The 21,421-nt window shown below is 35.4% G+C and overlaps 1 protein-coding gene across 1 annotated transcript in view; it reads right to left on the bottom strand.

The window, feature by feature from the left end:
• LOC117334348 (ADAMTS-like protein 4) overlaps window positions 1-21,421 on the bottom strand; it is an 89,622-nt gene that overhangs the window by 44,564 nt on the left and 23,637 nt on the right. The gene's annotated exons all lie outside the window — the stretch shown is intronic.

Genomic DNA, 21,421 nt, shown 5'->3' with positions numbered 1-21,421 from the left:
ACAATTACAGTAACACTCCAAACAACTGGTACATACACATACATTATTCATACTGATGTTTCACAGTTCACGGAGATTGTTTTACTTACTCTCTCATTAGAATTCAGATGGGAGAGCATGTCTTTTGTCAGATAGAGCCGCTTTTTGAGCTCTAAATGTCAATTCCAATTCATAACTTAAGACAGATTTTGTAAAGTTTTACAGCTGCAAGAACTAAGAATATATATATACATGTATTTTTCATAAGGTAAAAATCACAGTGATACATTTTCTTCATGTGTTGATTATTTTTAAATGTCGCCTAGAAATCTTGTTTTTTGTTGGTGAGAATGGACACAAAATAAAAGATAACACAAAAAACACACAATTATTCATGCAAACACCATTACACTCTGTTTTGTTCAGGTGTTCATATCAGGTAAACTTATTTATGTCTGGTGTGTGCAAACAAATGCACAAGTACATATTCTTAATGAAATTTCCAGTCCCATTATAAGGTGGAGATAATCACATCCAATAATCATATCTTTAGAATTTGGAAGTCAGAGAACATACAAAACCTTTATGCAAACAAACAGGAAATATTTTATATACAATTGCTATTGTTATAAAACATTATAAAGTTAAACTATATTATTTTTTAAGTTTTAACTGCATTTTTTATTTGAAATTAAAGTGTTTTGATTTGGTAGCTATAGTGTAGTCACTTTAACTAAACTATTTATGATTTTGTCATAATATTGGTTTAAAAATTGACTGCTAACTTTTTTCGTTTTTTTTTTTTATTTTTCTCAGGTCAAGTAAATCATGTATCAACCTTATCAAACGACTTTAAATGTAAAATATATGTAGGGTTTTATAAAATACAGGTATAAAGATATATAATGTAATTATATTACATTATAATACAGTATTTTTAGGATAACGTTTTTTAGCACCGATCTGTTCTGTATGACATTTATGGTTGGCGTGAATGACACAGCTGTGACACAAACCACCCTGCAGAAAAACTTATAATTTAAACAGCAAATACCTACTGGACATATTTCAATCTTTTTTTCTGCTGCATAACCATGATAATATAAATTCTATCTATTTTACAGCAATTCTGAATCATGTTTTATCAACTTATATTTAATCACACATACTTGTTGCTCCACATATGGTATTCCTAGTTTTATAACTATCCAATACATGTATTACTCAGCAAAACAATTTTATAATGAAAACGGCAACAAAAATATAAGTACATATTCACTGTATTCACTTAAAAAATTTGCGAACAATTGAAGTGAACAATGAAATTGTATGATACATTGCTCAATTTCTTTACAAATTTCATGCCTGGGTTCCTCACAAAACATATTCTGTTAGTTTACACACCCTATATACATCAGAAGAGTTGTACGCCTGATAAGCTTACCTGAGTTTTACATAAAGGAACTAACAATATTATTTTTTAATCTTTTCTTAAAGAAACCAGTTGATTCTTATGTTTTTTTATGCAAAAACAATTGTTATAGAGCCACACACATGTAGATCTCCAAAGGCATTGTAGATTATAAAGAAAACATCAAGGTATCTTTTTATTTTTGTATACTCAAAAGATAATGCAACTTTGTTTACCTGTACACAGGTGTGCACTGTCATCTGATGCATCCTATTAAACACAGCCAGGTATGACCAGGGTCCCCCCAGTCTATACAGCTTAATTCTATCAAATTCTTTACCTATAAATTATTCTCCAGATTTTTTTTCTTAATTAAAAAAAAAAAAAAATGTGGAGATGCAAAAATAATTAAAATCTTCACTCAGACACCAAAAAAACATAATTTTCTTAAAAATGTTTTATTTTTGATTTTGAGATAAAAATTGGTTATGCTAACCAATAACAAGTGCTGTTGATCCAGAATGCTCATCATCTGCTACTATGGTGCATTAATTATACGTCTACCATAGGCAACCACAGGTAGAGAGTGACAGGTAAGAGACAGGTGCTCGTTACAGGTACATATTATACTCAACAGGACTTAAAATATCAGTGATATGTTTAAATTTTAATCAAAATTCTGTTTACTTTGTAAATTAACTAACATAAATCGTTTTCCTACAATAAAAAACTAATTATACAGAATAAATATAGTTAATATCATACCTGGTAGGATTACCTGTCTAAGTCCTCACAAGTAATTAAAGTCAAGGTGTTAAAATGGAGGAGGTCCATACTGTTTTTATGTTAAATACTTCAGATTCTCAAAGAAACACATATAACATACATCTTGAAATATGATCAAGCCTTTTCATCGGGCTTGATGTCGACAGTGTAAGTAATCCTATTTCAGAAATATTAAATTGGATGAGAATACCCCAAGTTGTTATGCAATGGCAAGAAGAATGTAGTAAATTAGAAAAATGGTCAAACACCCAAAGGACATTTATGTGTTAAGATAAAAGCTTTGAGACATAGCAATTGCTTGGCTAATCTAGGTGTATAATTTAAAGTCTACAGGAGATATACAAGACACCCTGTTCTGTACATCATATATACATTACTTATAATGTCTACACCAGTCTGTCACATGTTATCAGCTTGTCTCTGATGACATATGCTATCAGTGTCGGTATCATTTTGCCAATGTATGTATTTAAATATATACTATCAGAAATCCTCCACGGAAAGTCCAAAATGGGTCTCAGGTGTATCTTAAATGTAATACAGGTGGTCTTTTAAATGCAATATAGATGGTATCTTAAAAGCAATACCAGTAGTCTCTTAATACAAATGGTCACTGAATGCAGGTGGTCTCTTAATATGACACAGGTGGTCTCTTAACACAGGTGGACTCTTAACACAGGTGGACTCTTAACACAGGTAGACTCTTAAGACAGGTGAACTCTTGATACAGGTGGTCTCTTAATATGACACAGGTGGTCTCTTAACACAGGTGGACTCTTAAGACAGGTGGACTCTTAACACAGGTGATCTCTTAACACAGGTGGTCTCTTAACACAGGTAGTATCTTAACACAGATGGTCTCTTAACACAGCCGATCTCTTAACATAGGTGGGTTCTTAACACAGTGTTCTCATAACACAGGCATCCTCTTAATACAGTGTTCTCTTAAAACAGACGTTCTCTCAACACAGGTTGTCTCTGAACACATGTGGTGTCTTAATACAAATGGTCACTAAATGCAGGTGGCACACTACAGACGGTCTCTTAGCATAACACAGGCAGTCTTTTAATACAGATAGTCTCTTAATATAACACATGTGGTCTCTAATACAAATTGTCTCTTAAAACATGTGGTAACTTAACACAGGTGGTCCCTTAACACAGGTTGTCTCTTAACATAGGTGGTTTCTGAACACATGTGGTGTTTTAATACAAATGGTCACTAAATGCAGGTGGTCTTGCACTACAGATGGCCACTTGATATAACACAGGTGGTCCTTTAATACAGTGTTCTCTCTAAGCTAATTGATCTCTTTCATAATACAGTTGGTTCCTCAACACAGGTGGTCTCCTAATATGGGAAGTCTCTTCATACAGGTGGTCTCTTATTACAGTAGGTCCCTTAATATTGATTGTCTCCTTAACACAGGTAGTTTCTGAACACAGGTGGTCACTAGGTCCAGGTGGTCTCAGAATACAGGTTGTGTCTTGATATAGTACAGGTGGTCTCTTAATACAGGTTGCCTCTTGATAAAGGTGGCCTCTTAATACAGCAGATCTCTTAACACAGGTGATCTCTTAATACAGGTTGTCTCTTGACACAGGTAGTCTCTTAATACAGCAGGCCTCTTACACAGGTGATTTCTTAATACATGTGATCTCTTAATACAGGTGGTCTCTTAATACAGTGTTCTCTTAATACAGGTGGTCTCTTAATACAGGTTATATATTGACAAAGGTGGCCTCTTAATACAGCAGGTCTCTTAACACAGGTAATCTCTTAATACAGGTGGTCTCTTAATACAGGTGGTCTCTTAATACAGGTGGGCTCTTAATACATGTGGTCTCTTGATACATGAGGTCTCTTAGCAGAGGTGATCTCTTCACAAAGGTGGTCTTTTAACACAGGAAATCTCTTTACACAGGTGGTGTCTTAACATAAGCTCAGTCAATGTACAAATTATACTGGGTAATTATCATATAGGTCTCTCAAAACGGGTGATGTGTGTTGGGAGAACAACTTAGGTTTAGTCAGTAATCAAATAATTATGATGTTAAACATTTTGCTTGCTAACATTTCCAATCTAAAATAAACAAAGGGAACAAGCACATTTTCTGCCATATGCATTAATTATGAGAAATTATATTTGTATACCATTCTCATAGAGATTTTGATATTCATTATCCCACACTAGGAAAATTTATCTTTTATTTCAAATTTGCATATTCACTCACAAAATAATCAGTTGAAATTTTGTTCCCTATATTTTCCTATTTGCTCGTTTTTAAAGACAGATACCGTAGTTCATATCTTGCAGCCATTCATGTTGCAAAGCATGTCAGCTTAGCATACAAGGATTCACATCAATGATCCTATCCCCTTCTAAATGACCTCTGCAGTCTGCATCAATGATTTATGAATCAGATCTTTTTATCTGGCATATCATACCTCAGGATCATAATTATAAAAGGTGTGTACAGAAATGTGAGATTTCGTCATATTAACATGATACCAAAAAATGACAGGCAACATCAAATACTAATACGAACATGAGAATAATTTCCATGACAAAAGAGTAACTGGTGGGATATTTCATACTGGAACATCTTCAAGACAAAGTGGACAAGAACATAAATATATAAAATACACAGTGTAGACAAAATTTACATAGGAAATTAAGAATGCACATATTAGAATATCTATACACTGCTTTACATATGCATATATAAAAACAAGGTTCTAAGAAAAAAGGTGCTCATAAAACAACATACTGAGACAAGAAATGCTCATGTAACTAGGGCTTGAGACAAGAAATACTTATTTAAGAAGGTCCTGAGACAAGAAATGCATGCTGATTTTAAGAGTTCCTTAGCCAAGAATTTGCATTCTCATACTCATACAACAAGGCCAGCTCTGAGACGAAAGTGCTCATTTAACAAGGTCCTGAGACAAAAGTGATCATTTAACAAGGTCCTGAGACAAAAGTGATCATTTAACAAGGTCCTGAGACAAAAGTGATCATTCAACATGGTCTGGAGACAAGAATTGGTTTTGATGCAACATTAGGTTCTGGGAGAAGATGAGACAAGGTCCAGAGACAAATAGTGATCATTTAAAGAGGTCCTGAGACTAAAAAACGGCTTGTGCAACAAGATCTGGAGACCAGAATTGGTCATGTAGTGAGGTCCTCAGACAAGAACTGCTCTCATAACGAGGTCCTGAGAGAAAACCTGGCAATGTCACAAGGTCCTGAGAGAAACACTGGTAATGTTACAAGGTCCTGAGAGAAACCCTGGTAATGTTACAAGGTCCTGAGAGAAACCTTGGCAATGTAACGACCAAGGTTCTGAGAGAAAACCTGGCAATGTCACAAGGTTCTGAGAGAAAACTGGCAATGTCATGAGGTCCTGAGAGAAACCCTGGCAATGTCACAAGGTTCTGAGAGAAAACCTGGCAATTGATAAAACGAGGTCCAGAGAGAAAACCTGGCAATGTCACAAGGTCCTTTGAGAAACCCTGGTAATGTCACAAGATCCTTTGAGAAACCCTGGTAATGTCACAAGGTCCTTTGAGAAACCCTGGTAATGTCACAAGGTCCTTTGAGAAACCCTGGTAATGTCACAAGGTCCTGAGAGAAAACTGGTTATGTCACAAGATCTTGAGAGAAAACCTGGCAATGTCACAAGGTCCTGCGAGAAACCCTGGTAATGTCACAAGGTCCTGAGAGAAACCCTGGAAATGTTACAAGATCTTGAGAGAAACCCTGGTAATGTTACAAGGTCCTGAGAGAAACCCTGGTAATGTCACAAGGTCCTGAGAGAAACCCTGGTAATGTCACAAGATCCTGAGAGAAACCCTGGTAATGTCACAAGGTCCTGAGAGAAACCCTGGCAATGTCACAAGGTCCTGAGAGAAACCTTGGCAATGTAATGAGGTCCTTTGAGAAACCCTGGCAATGTAATGAGGTCCTGAGAGAAACCCTGGCAATGGAACAAGGTCCTGAGAGAAAACCTGGCAATGTAACGATCAAGGTCATGAGAGAAACCCTGGTAATGTCACAAGGTCCTGAGAGAAACCCTGGCAATGTCACAAGGTCCTGAGAGAAACCCTGGCAATGTCACAAGGTCCTGAGAGAAACACTGGTAATGTTACAAGGTCCTGAGAGAAACCCTGGTAATGTTACAAGGTCCTGAGAGAAACCTTGGCAATGTAACGACCAAGGTTCTGAGAGAAAACCTGGCAATGTCACAAGGTTCTGAGAGAAAACTGGCAATGTCATGAGGTCCTGAGAGAAACCCTGGCAATGTCACAAGGTTCTGAGAGAAAACCTGGTAATTGATAAAACGAGGTCCAGAGAGAAAACCTGGCAATGTCACAAGGTCCTTTGAGAAACCCTGGTAATGTCACAAGATCCTTTGAGAAACCCTGGTAATGTCACAAGGTCCTTTGAGAAACCCTGGTAATGTCACAAGGTCCTGAGAGAAACCCTGGTAATGTCACAAGGTCCTGAGAGAAAACTGGTTATGTCACAAGATCTTGAGAGAAAACCTGGCAATGTCACAAGGTCCTGCGAGAAACCCTGGTAATGTCACAAGGTCCTGAGAGAAACCCTGGAAATGTTACAAGATCCTGAGAGAAACCCTGGTAATGTTACAAGGTCCTGAGAGAAACCCTGGTAATGTCACAAGGTCCTGAGAGAAACCCTGGTAATGTCACAAGATCCTGAGAGAAACCCTGGTAATGTCACAAGGTCCTGAGAGAAACCCTGGCAATGTCACAAGGTCCTGAGAGAAACCTTGGCAATGTAATGAGGTCCTTTGAGAAACCCTGGCAATGTAATGAGGTCCTGAGAGAAACCCTGGCAATGGAACAAGGTCCTGAGAGAAAACCTGGCAATGTAACGATCAAGGTCATGAGAGAAACCCTGGTAATGTCACAAGGTCCTGAGAGAAACCCTGGCAATGTCACAAGGTCCTGAGAGAAACCCTGGCAATGTCACAAGGTCCTGAGAGAAAACCTGGCAATGTAGCAAGGTCCTGATAGAAACCCTGTGTCACAAGGTCATCAAGACAATTATCACCATGTCTTAAACACATTTCACTATCTATAAAAGGAAATCATATTTCAATGAGTATGAAATCTACAATAATAGTTGCTTTAAGTGTATAGAGACCTTTAGATTTATTGACCATGGAAATTCTTACTTTAAACAGTCAAATAGGATTGTCAAGTCTTTTCTTTAATATCGTACAAACAAAAAACACTGTTATGCAACTTTAATAGAACATGTCCGTATTTGAAATATAAAATCAATACTCCAGAGATAATTTATTGGACAGTTTTATTAAAATACATAAATGTTTGTTTGAACAAAATTCTGGCTAAGTCTGCATGTCCTCCAGAACCTGTATAATCATAAATGTGTAGTTAGCATATATATTTTTTATAGAAAGTTTCATGAATTTGACATTTTAGGTAACTGTTTACAGCTACTAAAGCTTTAAGGCACATAATATTCCCATCGCTGTGTTTGACATTGGAAGGTAATGCCGCTCAATTTACTCAATTCTGTTCAAACGATTAGTATGTGAAATACCCTGAATTATATATATGTGTACAAAGCATGACAATTCCAGACAGACAATTAATGACATTATTCTCCAGACAAGAATAACGATAAATCAGGAAATGAAGCTAAGAATGGCATCATGTTAGAGTGCAACACTCCCTTATCCTATATAGTGACTAGCTACCCCCCACCCCCACCCCTTTAAAAATGGTAACAGTGATCTTGACCTTTACTGAAAAACCCTGAAACTCTAATTTGTCCAAGATATTATGACTCTTTATCATTGTGTGAAGTTTTATCAAAATCCCTCAAGGAATGAAGCCACTAGAGTGGTGACAAACTTTGGCCTTATGTACATACGTATATTTGTACAATATATATAGTACATACAAGAGGTTGCAGAAGAAACCAACCGAACTATCGCAGTGCTCCTGTATAATGTAAGTCACAAGTACTGTTCATTAAAAAACATTCCACAATTCCAAAAGGTATTTGCATACAAAATTTGGCAAGTGTTAGAAAGAGCTCTAACAAATGCTGTGATGCATGAATGAATTAACAGACAAACTAGCAGAACGAGGGCAAACTCATGACTCGCTGTCCCCTATGCCAGAGTTTCCACTGGCCCTGACACCATGTCTGGTGTAAAATGGTGCCAGGACCAGAAGAAATTCGGCCTACAGTCCCCTATATGGTAGTTGGGTGATACACAATCATCACCAATTAAGTTTTCATATAAAGGTAAAATCTAGAAGTGTTCTGATTCAGAATATATGACTTTTTATAGATATACAACTATAAGGACTATCTTTTTACCATTACACATGTAAAAGGTGATGACAGAACAGTTTTGAGATAAGACAGTGACAGAGTCACCAGGAGTTTCCAGGTTATTTCCTCTCAGTGTACAAACCAAGCCAATCAAACACAAGCTTCAGCATTAATTCTCGTTGAAAAATACCTCACCCTCAGTGGCATTTCTCGGCAACCGTCTGAGGACCTAGTGTGATACTTATCCTAATTGTCACCTTTCACCTCCCCTTTTTACAAACCACATTACCTATCATCTCAAAACACTATTCATAAAAGGAACCCTGGGTATCAGATTTTACCTTGACCAACACCGCTCTAATCTTTAAAAAATCATTGTATACCAAAAACCAGACAGTGCAAATCCTGATTTCTGTACAACACACTTGATCTACACAACAAATACTGTCGTATTTTAAGGTCTAGGGTATGTGTTTTGTCAGTACATATACCTTGGCCACACTATATTAGTGGACTAAAACATTTTTAGTCATTCAGCTGGGCAAAATTCATATAGCCTTTCCCCAACAAAATTTAGTTCTTGTCATTGAGGACAATACATGAACCATTCTTCAACTGTTCATATTCAATTTTCAGGAAAGTTCATCAACTTGAGTTGTTGAAAATTTCTTTAACAGTTTATTGAACAGATCAAGAACAGTTCATGAACTTTAAAGGCTCATGTCCTTGAAACATTTTAAGAACAATTCAGGAACTTAAAACTGTAAAAAGAACCTTTTAAGACCAGTTCAAGAACAGGAATATAACTTGAAAATCACCTACAACTGCTAAATTTTGCTTGCAGTTAATTTTTGAAATGGAAGTAGTGCTGCTATAAACCCTGTGAGCTTTCACATCCTAGAACAGAGTTATTGCCCTTTATTTACTGTGTATCAGTTGGTCAGAGTTATTGCCCTTTATTTACTGTGTGGCCTCAGACCACAATTATACTTCCGGGTCGTTGTACACGAATGTAGTACATATTGAAATTTCAGGACTGTTGCTAAATATTTTTTCCTGACTTAGCTGTTACAGATATGGACATAATTTTAGCACAGATTTATAGTGCAATATTTAATCTAGTGGCAGAATTTTGTTTTGACACCATTTCCATGTTTGTTTGTGAGGCAGGACACGGGGAGTTATAAGGCTTGAGTAGTAATATTTTGTGATTTTCCGGATTTTCCTACAATATAATAGGGTGGTTACACTTAAATATTAATAACTTTGTTAAATGCCGGTCATGGGGTACTTTCCAGCTCACTGTATGTTCAGCTTGAATAGTTCTACACGTGATGTGAAAGCCAGATTTTTTGCAAACTTCTGAAATATTTTAATTTCGATTTTTCTTTGGTAGAACAAAGAGGGAAATTAATTGTGGTCTGAGGCCTGCATAGAACGCACCTTTCCGATGTAAACATTCGCGCGTGGACCTTAAATTAGAAACATCGCGAACTTTTAACATTTCCTGTGCAGTTGTGTGTATTTTACCTATATGCAGATGACATTTCACGTACTTTCTGTGAGTTTTTAATTAATGACAGCTTCATTTTAGTAACTACACCCCCAATACACCTCGTTTCGATGATCGTTTCTATTGCGGATCCTTGTCTCTGATCACACTGGACATGTTTGTCGAGAAAACATGTTGGTATTTGTGTTTGCTACACATTTCTAGTATACGCTTTGAGGTTACTTTAAAGTTTCAGATGTGTACTAGCACTGTTTATGAAGATAAACGGTTTTGCACTATATTTTGGTATAACTTTTAGGGTAAAAACCGTAATACTGTTAACCGCAGTTTTGCTCATTTCACTATTTACATGTACTGTACAAAGTCAGGGGCTATATTTTCCAATAGTACATAGTGTGCTGACATGTTAAATGACTGGCCACATAGCAAATGTCGATTATTTTGTAAAATTGTGATTAAAAAATCATGATTATTATTTGAATTAATCACAAAATCTTCTAAAATTTCACATTTTCTGTCAAAAATCTTTTCTACATGCAACAAAGCAGGTGCTGTTGTTATAAGCTGGGCATAAAGTGTAATGTATGTATCTTGTGATGTACTGTAGTGGTTTAAATTAATTTTAATTCAAAATTTGAAAGAAAACAACACGATATTGTTCCCCCCTCCCAAATATTTGAATTTCACTCAATGTGATATAGTGTATACATTCTAATTCACAATATTTCAACACATTTTTCTCAGAACAGGTTTTTCCTTTATTATTTCCTTCGTTCTATGTAAGCGAATGGTTTAAATATGTTTTTTGGCATTTTAAACACAGATCATTGAACATTTGGTATTCATGCAAAAACAGATGATAGGATTTTGCCCTGTCCAAGGACATGGTCTCTCAGAAGGACACATAATGTAGATATACAGTGAAAATTTACATCAGACTTGTGAAACTTTAATTGATAATTAAACATTTCCTCTGTCACAAAGGGAATTTGTTCAATTGTGACCTTTGTTTTAAAGTATTCATGAGTTTAAATAGGTTCAAAGTTTGTCCGTCACGCCACTCCAGATTTGGGTCTGAAAATTAGTCAAGTATGAGGCATACATATGCACATTAAACTCACTGTAATTTCCATACTTGTGCAAATATATTAATTGTCTTTGCATATTTGAGTACAGATTTAGTATCACTTTATATAATTGAAGTAATGATTTTAGAAAAATGAATTTAACTTCAAATTTTAAGCATTTAAATGAAATTTTTCCTTAAAAAATTGTAAAATCCCATTTTAATTTTCAAAAAAATCATTGGAAACTTGAATTTATGCCAAAAATTTAAACGGTGAGATGTTGTGTAACTTCCCAGAATTACTTAACATGAAAATTCAGTCACATTACTTGGTGCCAGTACAAGTTATGCTCTCTTTAATACTCTGAGGTAGACTTCCAGAACAGTGTACCCCCAGGGGACCCTTGACCACTTGACCACTAATTACCTGATTACTACTAAGTGACCCCCAAGTGTGTCTATGTAAATAGTATCTTTAAAAACTGGTCTTTCAGAATATAAAAAGTTAGACAGGCTGAGACATCAAATAAAAAAGTTATTCACTAATATATACAAAAATCTTTTTTAAATCTTGAATTTTCAAGTTTTTCTTAATTAACATGTTATAACATCTTTATTTTTTTCATGAGCATAATAAAAATATGACACAAGTTAGTCTGCTGAATGTGTGTTATTGTCATCAATTCATTGCAACTCTTCCATCAACATTGTGTGCAAAACAGGGATGTTTGCATGGTAACCCTGCTCAGTTAGTGAAAATTGGCCCCTGGCCAGGGGTAGGGGTAGTAAAATGACCATAGAATTTTTAGTTTTGAACAGAATAACTTCAAATTTGATTTTAAACTTAATCAATAGCATACAATACTGTATACTTAATAAGAATTTTATTTTTCAGCATTTGACATATATACAGGCCTCAGACCACAATTATACTTCCGGGTCGTTGTACACGAATGTAGTACATATTGAAATTTCAGGACTGTTGCTAAATATTTTTTCCTGACTTAGCTGTTACAGATATGGACATAATTTTAGCACAGATTTATAGTGCAATATTTAATCTAGTGGCAGAATTTTGTTTTGACACCATTTCCATGTTTGTTTGTGAGGCAGGACACGGGCAGTTATAAGGCTTGAGTAGTAATATTTTGTGATTTTCCGGATTTTCCTACAATATAATAGGGTGGTTACACTTAAATATTAATAACTTTGTTAAATGCCGGTCATGGGGTACTTTCCAGCTCACTGTATGTTCAGCTTGAATAGTTCTACACGTGATGTGAAAGCCAGATTTTTTGCAAACTTCTGAAATATTTTAATTTCGATTTTTCTTTGGTAGAACAAAGAGGGAAATTAATTGTGGTCTGAGGCCGTGTATCAGTTGGACAGAGTTATTGCCCTTTATTTACTGTGTATCAGTTGGACAGAGTTATTGCCCTTTATTTACTGTGTATCAGTTGGACAGAGTTATTGCCCTTTATTTACGGCATATCAGTTAGTCCTGGACCTATAATAAAATGATAATAAATTATATCACCTACAATATACTGTCACATTTGCATGTGACTTCCTATTAGGGCGACACTATGTCATGCAAATAAAACTAAGTGATTTGCTCAACTATTTCGAGTTATTGGCCTTTTTTTTAGTTTTGTTATCAAGGTGAAATTGGCCTTTGGACAAATGATATCTACTCTGTTTTGGCTTTATATCATCTGTATATTGTTCAAAAATTTCCATCCTTGCAGTGTTCCTGTTGTTGGCAGTAATAATTATGTAGATTCAGCTTATGAAGAGACACAACTGAAATTGGTCCATTAATTTGTGGGGAGTTTCCAACTGAAAAGCCCCTACAAATAATTGTCTGTTTACATAATGAAATGGCCGGAACAACAGTCTGTGTTGTATCAGAATCCCAGATATTACTTAATCGATGCTATTGAAAAAAATCTTTTTATGAGTTAGTGTAATGAATAATAATTCACAGTTAACTTGCCCAATAACCCCATGATTTGGGGAAATAACAAGGGGAAGCCTTATGTTTCATTAAATCATACAAAAAAATAAGGATATTGTTCCTAATATCTGAGAAAATAACAGCTCAGAAATTGATTGTTATAGCTATTCTCCATTTATCCAGTTCTATGATTGAAAATTCATATGTTTTCTTTCCAGAAGAGACAACAAGAAGTTAAACAAAGGAATTATATTATAAAAATGGAATAAAAAATTATGTGTTTTTTTGTTGTTGTTTTTTTTACGAAAATCTATGAGAAATATTTTTGACATTTATGAAGTTTTCCAGGGTCCAACATTATGTTTCTACGCCAGAAAGATTGAGTAGAATTATTAGACGAGACCATTCAGGGCATTCCACTTAAGTCTCGTGTTTTGTGGTTTGGACGTACAAAACAGGTATATAAAACAATCTAGCAGTCTGAACTCTGACCCCTATTTAGAGTGTTAGTGTATGCTGAGTGAGAGTTTCGAGGCTGTGATCGGCTAATGGGGGACACAATACCTACACACACGATAGAATCAATGGTGTAATGATACCTAATTCATCCACAATGTATACATGATTTATCATAGAATGCACAAAGTTCTCCAGAACCAGACTTCAACCACCAGGATTAGGTGCATTTGAAAGATAATAGTGCTGTTATTTCCAAATAAATGACGCAGATTTAAAATGTCGTAACTCACACGAAATCATACTGCACTATGACATGGAGGGGTTATGGGTATAGCGCACAGCTTTCATGCCACAATTTCCCGTCACTGTTTACAGTAGAAGTCCTGACAGACTAATTTAGATTCCATCGAATCACCTGTCTCTATAGTTCCAGGTTAATTGGAAGCTCTCACACTGTGACAACCTCCCACACACTTATAGTGTCTTAAACTGTTATCTAAAGTTAAATGATTTATTTAGACTTGAAATGATCCTGTTCAAACTAGAGAAAGTTCTGTCAGGTTAAATTCTACTTTTTCTTTATCACCCTTCGATAATGTCAAACTTTGATCTCTCACTTCCTGTTTAATGTTGACTTTCATTTTTAAAAAATCGGTCAAGAATTTAAATCCCACTCCTAAAAATTATTTCCAAGGGCTTGATGACAGGGAACTAAAAACGAACCTTCTGTTTTTGTATACCAATGTAAAAATCTATACACATAAGACTTCTCTACTACTGGGTAAACTTCAGTAGTTTATTTCAAGCAGGTGTCAGGTTTGATTGCAGAATTCAGAAAGCATTAAGAATGAAAAGAAGAGATGAATAAAAAATAGATATAGAAAACAAGGTGAGCAATCCAAAGTCCTCTACAGCTATATATCTGGCCAGACTTCAGTACAAAAATCATGGGGGCACATCAGACTACTGCCTATTAAGAACTAAGGTCTATTTCGAGCAGGTATGGCCTGATTGCAGAATTCAGAAAACATTCAGAGAGAAAAAAATAAGTAATGACAAGAAGAAAATGAGGAATGTAATATATCTTAATTACAGACATAAATACTTTCTATGCCTCAGGTATGGATTGAACTCAAGGCCTCTCATGACCATGATTGAAACTAAATTAAGGCTCAGTCAAATAAGTTAAAGAGAAATTCTCCCTAGCTGAGTCAGTATAGGGAGCAGCTATTTTCTACCCAGATTTTCATTCTCCCTTTCAGGAAAAACACATCACTAAAAAAAATTGATTGAAGAAAGGCAAAGATAGACTTGTAAACAGATACAAAAAGAGTAAGACCAAATGTCGAGGAAAAGTAAAAAGTGTCCTCTGCTTCATTGACCCATGGCTTGGTTTAGGGTCATTAAAGGAAGTGCCAGGTTTGGTAGGTGGAGGAAAACCAGAGTACCCGGAGAAAAACCACTTGCCTACGGTCAGTACCTGGCAACTGCCCCACGTAGGTTTCGAACTTGCAACCCAGTGGTGGAGAGCTAGTGATACAGTGTCGGGACACCTTAACCTTGACCACATATAAGTAAAATGAAGGTTAGATCAAAGCAATGGGCGTTAGACATCAGACATATAAGACACATCACACATATTATACACATTAGACATATCTGACTTCAGATCAAATAGGGAAATAGAATACTTTCCAATGAGATCAAGATGTTGACTATATGGTTTTCATCACCCTGCATGTCTTGAAAGCCTATGTTGTCCGCTTTTGAAAAGTTATGCTTGATGTAACATGACATGGTAGATCTAACACTGACTGACAGATTGATGACTGATTGATGAAGAATCTGTATCTCATTTTGAGAATAGGTATCAATGTAGTAGCTGGTGGCTACCTAAGTAAACAACATAGGAGAGGCCCACTACATGTTAGCCTGAGGAACTGTGGTAAAGTTTATTTTTCAAGAACACATCCAGCAGGACAGTAGAGAATAGACTCAGCTTCGCGAAAAACGCTAACCACCCCATGTATGGATCAAACTATACATATAGAAAAGGCCTAATTAGAATCCTCCCCTAAGGTTCCTTAATCAAACACTCGTCTGACTCCAGCAATTATGACTCCCTTTTTCTCCTCTTCATACAATTCTTCCTGTGTTATGAGTTTATATGATCTAAGGACAGAGGTATCACAGTAAAAATCAATTTCAGATCTTTAAAAATTAATTTTTTTTTTTTCTAAGCTTCAGCCCACAGTTAAGCTAACAAAGCATTGTATAACCTTCACCTGTGACAACATAGCCATATGAAATTGTAACCTATAGCTATTTACCCAATTATTCTCTGAACATGTGGAGATTTGAAGAAGACTCATTGGTATCTGGGCAATCTCCCATATCTCCCAGTGTAGGTTACAACCCATGCATGAGGAAGGGAGTATATAACGATAATTACCCCAGTATTTATGTCCTGTCTACCAACAATATCAGCATCCACCAACAATAAAACTACTTATATGATGTACATTTCATGTAACCCACTCAGTTGTTCTACCAATATTTGTTTGTTTATTTGCTGCGTATATCGCCCCATGAACAGTCAGTCATTTTGAGGCAAGGTCTCCTTGTAGTAGTTGGTGACTACCACACTGAACAACATACAAGAGGCCTGTCACATGCCATCCGGAGCAATTTGGGTAAAGTGTCGTGCCAATGGACATAACCATTACAGCACAGACCAGCCAGTTTCTGAGATTCTCGAGAAACACAATCTGACACGGGTGGTTAGCCTTGAACCAAGCACTTTAGATCTTTACCTGAGATGACTTGGTCTGAGTTAAAACCGCCCGAGCTATTGTGACCCCTCTGCCAATGTCTCTGAGACTTAAGTTTTTATCTTTATCTGTGAAATATACCGTTGTAGCAGGACTTTTTAGTACATTTATAAATATTTATATTTCCACTCAATTCAGATTCAGTGAACCTACCACAGTTAACTCTAGTCATTTTTCAATGAACTATATCAAGTCCGGCGTAGGAATACATTTGTCGAGCTTGGACTATATTTTTTTAATTCCTTTTCAAAAGTGATCATATTTATATGAAATAAATTCCTTCAAAACTAATATTTGTTTTAATTCGCTATTAAGTTTAATGTTCACGAAATAAATCCTAAAAGTATTAACCATATGTAGACGAAGAGTGATGACGTACATTTCGGTAAGTTCCGTGGTAGACTTGCACAAGTCTCTATTTGTCAAAGACAAAATATTGTACAAAATATCAAAAAAATATATATATAAGGATTGAATAAAGTTATGTTGAGGTGTATGGGGGTATAAACCTCAATAGGTCTTGAGACAAATTTATTATGAACTGCTTTGCAGTTCAAAAAATTTGTCTCAAGACCTATTGAGGTTTATACCCCCATACACCTCAACATAACATTATTCAATCCTTAAATGAAAACTAATTGATTAATAGTTATATCATTCCATGACTGTGCAATATGTAAGCCATTGCTTTATGACCTGGATTCATCATTGTTCATAAAAACTGGCAAAAAGAACTTTTAGTGATAGCATGGTTCTTGCTGCCTCAGGAACTTCATTAGTCCTTCCCACCCTCAATAAAGTATTAAATTGGTCCAGTACTGTTACAGAGAACAGTTCAATAACAAAATGAAGGGATAAAAGGTTTGTGAAACCATGGTGACAAGGTATAAGCTGATCAATCTTTGGCCATGCAGATGAGTTGTAATGAATGATCTTCAGTCATGAAACTTGTGTCGTATGACGCTTATATCAGACATCCCTTTCATGTAATTCGAGATGTCCCTTGTCAGCTTTTCTACAAACCATGTCGATAGACAGCCCAAGAAAACCTACTACAAAGCCGTCATTGAAAACTTTGGATATTTAATACTTTCTAAACTATATACAGTAAAGCTTGCTATTTTCAGAGAGTTCAAATTTTAGCTTTTTTAGTATGTGAAATAAAACCTCCAAAAATACATAGAAGCAAAGAACTGTTCAGAAATTACATTCCATTTCACAATATTTGTGAAAAAATACATCTATAGTCCGCTTTAAACTTTCAGTTTAACAGAAAAAGCTGGAACAGTCAGAAAAAATATCTTCACAAAAAGTTTTAGCTTGATCTTAATGTACGGCATGTTTTCTCAGAATCGGAGGCAAATGTGATAACATTGGTCTTATTTACTAAGTTTACAACTTATCAACTTATATTTAGTATCACCAAATGCTGCCATACAATAAACAATATTTAAACAGCTATTTTATAGCCATAAATGTAAAAGAGTTCCAATAGACATTGTATCCAACACTAGGAGTTGACCCCACGCCTTTAGCTACATGTACCAACACATTTGGGTTCAAACATAAGACCACGCCTTTTACTGTAGAACCACAAGTATTCATGTCAGTTAAATGACTCAAATTAACATACAAAACCAACCATAAAACTTATGTATGAATAGTTTTGAGAAATAATTTTTTTTTTTCACTTTATGCAGAATACTATTAATGTAGTACCCATGTATTTAAAATCAATTTCATGTTTAGTACTGAGTTTGGTTTAGTCTGATTTGTTTTATTTAACATCCTATTAACAGCCAGGCGGGTCATTTAAGGACGTGCCAGGTTTTGGAGGTGGAGGAAAGCCGGCAAAAAACACCGGCCTACGGTCAGTACCTGGCAACTGCCCCACGTAGGTTTCAAACTCGCAACCATTTTAGTAATGAAGGGCTAGTGATGAAGTGTCGGGACACCTTAACCACTCGACCACCACAGCCCCTCTAAAGTACCTAGTACTGAGAGTAAATTTATCTTAAAGTTCTAGCTATATACACACAATCGTATCATTATCTACAACAAAAAAGATAAAAATCATAATTTCAAAGAATGATCTACATCATAATTAAACATGTATGTCTAAGAAAAAAACACACTTTACAATGACAGATTATATATAGAATCAGAGTCGTGGTGTCTTTGAAAGCTTGGTTTAAGCTTATTGTTGACACATTTTTGTCATTTCTTTAAGGAGTAATGGTTACATCTCCATATAAGAGAGATCAACAAATGAATATATTAACACCTGAAGTTTATTATGTATCTGAGATTGAATATCACTGATAAGGACGAAACTTTGTAATCAACAAATCCGGATCTTCAGCAAGCCTGTAGCTGCAGGATGTATACGTACCCTCCAGAATTAAACATATTGCTAGCTCTAACATGCAGGTTATTATAAAACCATCACAGCCCCTAATTTTATGTTGCTATGACAGAGGTGTGATTTTACAAATTCTGACACTTCAAAATAAAACATTAATTTCTCACAGCAGAACCAATTTTGCTGAAATATTCATGATATTTTGTTTTTTACGATTCTGGAATAAGATTCTGATAGTCTTTTGCAGTTTTCGAGGGCAACAACACATGTGAACTACAAGGAATGCAGATATAGGACAGAAAAGAAGTAAATAAAATTGATTACGGCATCACCGACATAAAATGCGGAGTAAGAAATGTGTGAATATACAGCATGTCTGTAACACTTTATTCCAACTCCGCTATCAATTCCCAAAAACAATTTCCTGCACTACTAAATGGTCGGTATTGAAACTGAAATTGTTTTCAGGGTTCATATCGAAAATGAATGTGCCTTTTGTAAGATGCATAATCAAAACCATCAGCAACCCAACTGTTTTTTATTCTTGGAAGGGACATTCAATTCCTAGCAAATCTATCTTTCAACATCTCAGGATCACAGTAATCAACTAAATAACCTTATGGATACTGAGCTTAATATTGCACGCTGTTTATTTTTCTATGTTCACATTTATTATATATACTATGTCAGCTCTGCACACCTGCAGCAATTATATCTAATTCCAGGATTTATTATTATACTTGTGATACTAACCAAAATACTTTATTGAACAAGAGACCCAGAGGGATCTTCAAGGTGTCCACCATAGAACAATCTTTATTGGGTGGATCTTTTCTGCACTTTTCTCGCCCTATTTTTTTTATTTATTTATTTTTTTGCTTTTTGTTTGTGTGATATAATAAAACCCATAATAATGTTTTATTGAATAACATTTGCACTCTATCTTAACCGTAATAATCAGATGTACCTTACCGTAATAATCAGATGTACCTTACCGTAATAACCAGATGTACCTTTATAATCAGATGTACCTTACCGTAATAATCAGATGTACCTTACCGTAATAATCAGATGTACCTTTATAACAGAATAACCTTATTGAGATCTCTGCTCTAATTTTGTCTTTATTTCATTTTTTTTTATTTATCCTTTTTTTTTTATTTCAATACAATTACATAATTTATAAGAATATTTTTTCCTCTTAATCATTTGAAGATATGGTGAAACTAAGTATGAAATCTGAGAAAGCTCCGTCAAGATTGGACAGATCATAGACAAAAAGCAATTTGAATTTGATTTGGTTTTAATTTTGAACAATCTGATGAAGGTGGGCTATACTATTAACATTTGAATTGAGTCGATAGACCAGCAATTATTTAACTATAATAAAACAATGTCAGTCCTATGTAAAAGCACATGATTGATATTGTGCAAAATAAAATGGATATCAAACAGGTGTGAGATTTAATAAACTGCTTATAAAGTTTTGATTGTTCTGATCCGACAATAGTAACTCAAGATAAGGAGTGAAAAAATGTTCAGCAAAAGGCATAAAGGGCCATAACTCCAAAAATAATGATAGGATGATATAATAAACAGATATTAAAACAGACTGAGTTTTATGGTAAGTACATGTACACTTGCTATAAAATTCTAAGATGATCAATCAAGAATTAAGCAATATATTAAGTGAGCAGAGTATCTGCCGACTCAGACACCTGCATGTCCTATATAAATGATGAGCCATTACTACATCCTTGTCTTTGATGAGCAGCCATATAAAATTCCCTATTTTAATACGAGGAAGCAAAAATTTTAAAAACTTTATTTCAGATAAAACATGTTTTTCACAATTACTTCTTTATTTTCTTAGTCAAGGAAGGCGGTGGGATGATGTACCATTCCACATCCCCCGACTCCTCCCCTCATCCCCAACCCTTCTTCACATCCCCCACCCCCTCCCCTCATCCCCACCCCTTCTTCACATTCCCCACCCCCTCCCCTCATCCCTACAACCTCCCCTCATCCCCACCCCTTCTTCACATCCCCCACCCCTCCCTCCATCCCTACCCCCTCCCCTCATCCACCTCCCCTTCCCTAATTCCCCCACCCCCTTCCCTCATCCCCACCCCCTCCACAAGTTCTGGATCTGCAGCATAAAGGATTTGACATTTCTAACTGTAAACTTGTCAAGTGTTTCCCAACAAGTTTACACCCTCAAACTTGTGTGTGTGGCACATTATAAGTAAATATATAGGCACATCTTTCCCTTTATATTCAACTAAATCTCAGATCTACATCTTTTAAAAATGAAGACTGAAATAGATGGCAGCTGATGACGGAATTAATTGCTAGTATATCAGGCAACAATTTCTGGGTTCTATTTCCACAAAGCGAAATAAATACTCTGAAAATAGCCTCGGTATTCCCAGGCTATGTCAGACTTATGGTTTCAGTAAACATGTTTCCCTTTATTGTAATTCTGGTTTGGATAAAAATGGCTGCTGCGTAATTACAGCAGAGCTATACTTCTCTTCAAAGCATGGTCAACTTTTTAAATATGCTTATTTTTGATAAAGATTTGAAAATTTTCATATATGTATTGTTATTATTTTTACTTTTTCCCTTAACCTATATATGTTGAATCTGAATATATTTAAACTTTCATTCTGAATTTCAAATTTTTTTTGAAAATATACCAGATGAAATATTGATT

The sequence above is a fragment of the Pecten maximus genome, chromosome 9, assembly GCF_902652985.1.
Source record: "Pecten maximus chromosome 9, xPecMax1.1, whole genome shotgun sequence".
Classification (NCBI taxonomy): Eukaryota; Metazoa; Mollusca; class Bivalvia; order Pectinida; family Pectinidae; genus Pecten; species Pecten maximus.
This window is presented reverse-complemented; position numbering and strand designations above follow the sequence as displayed.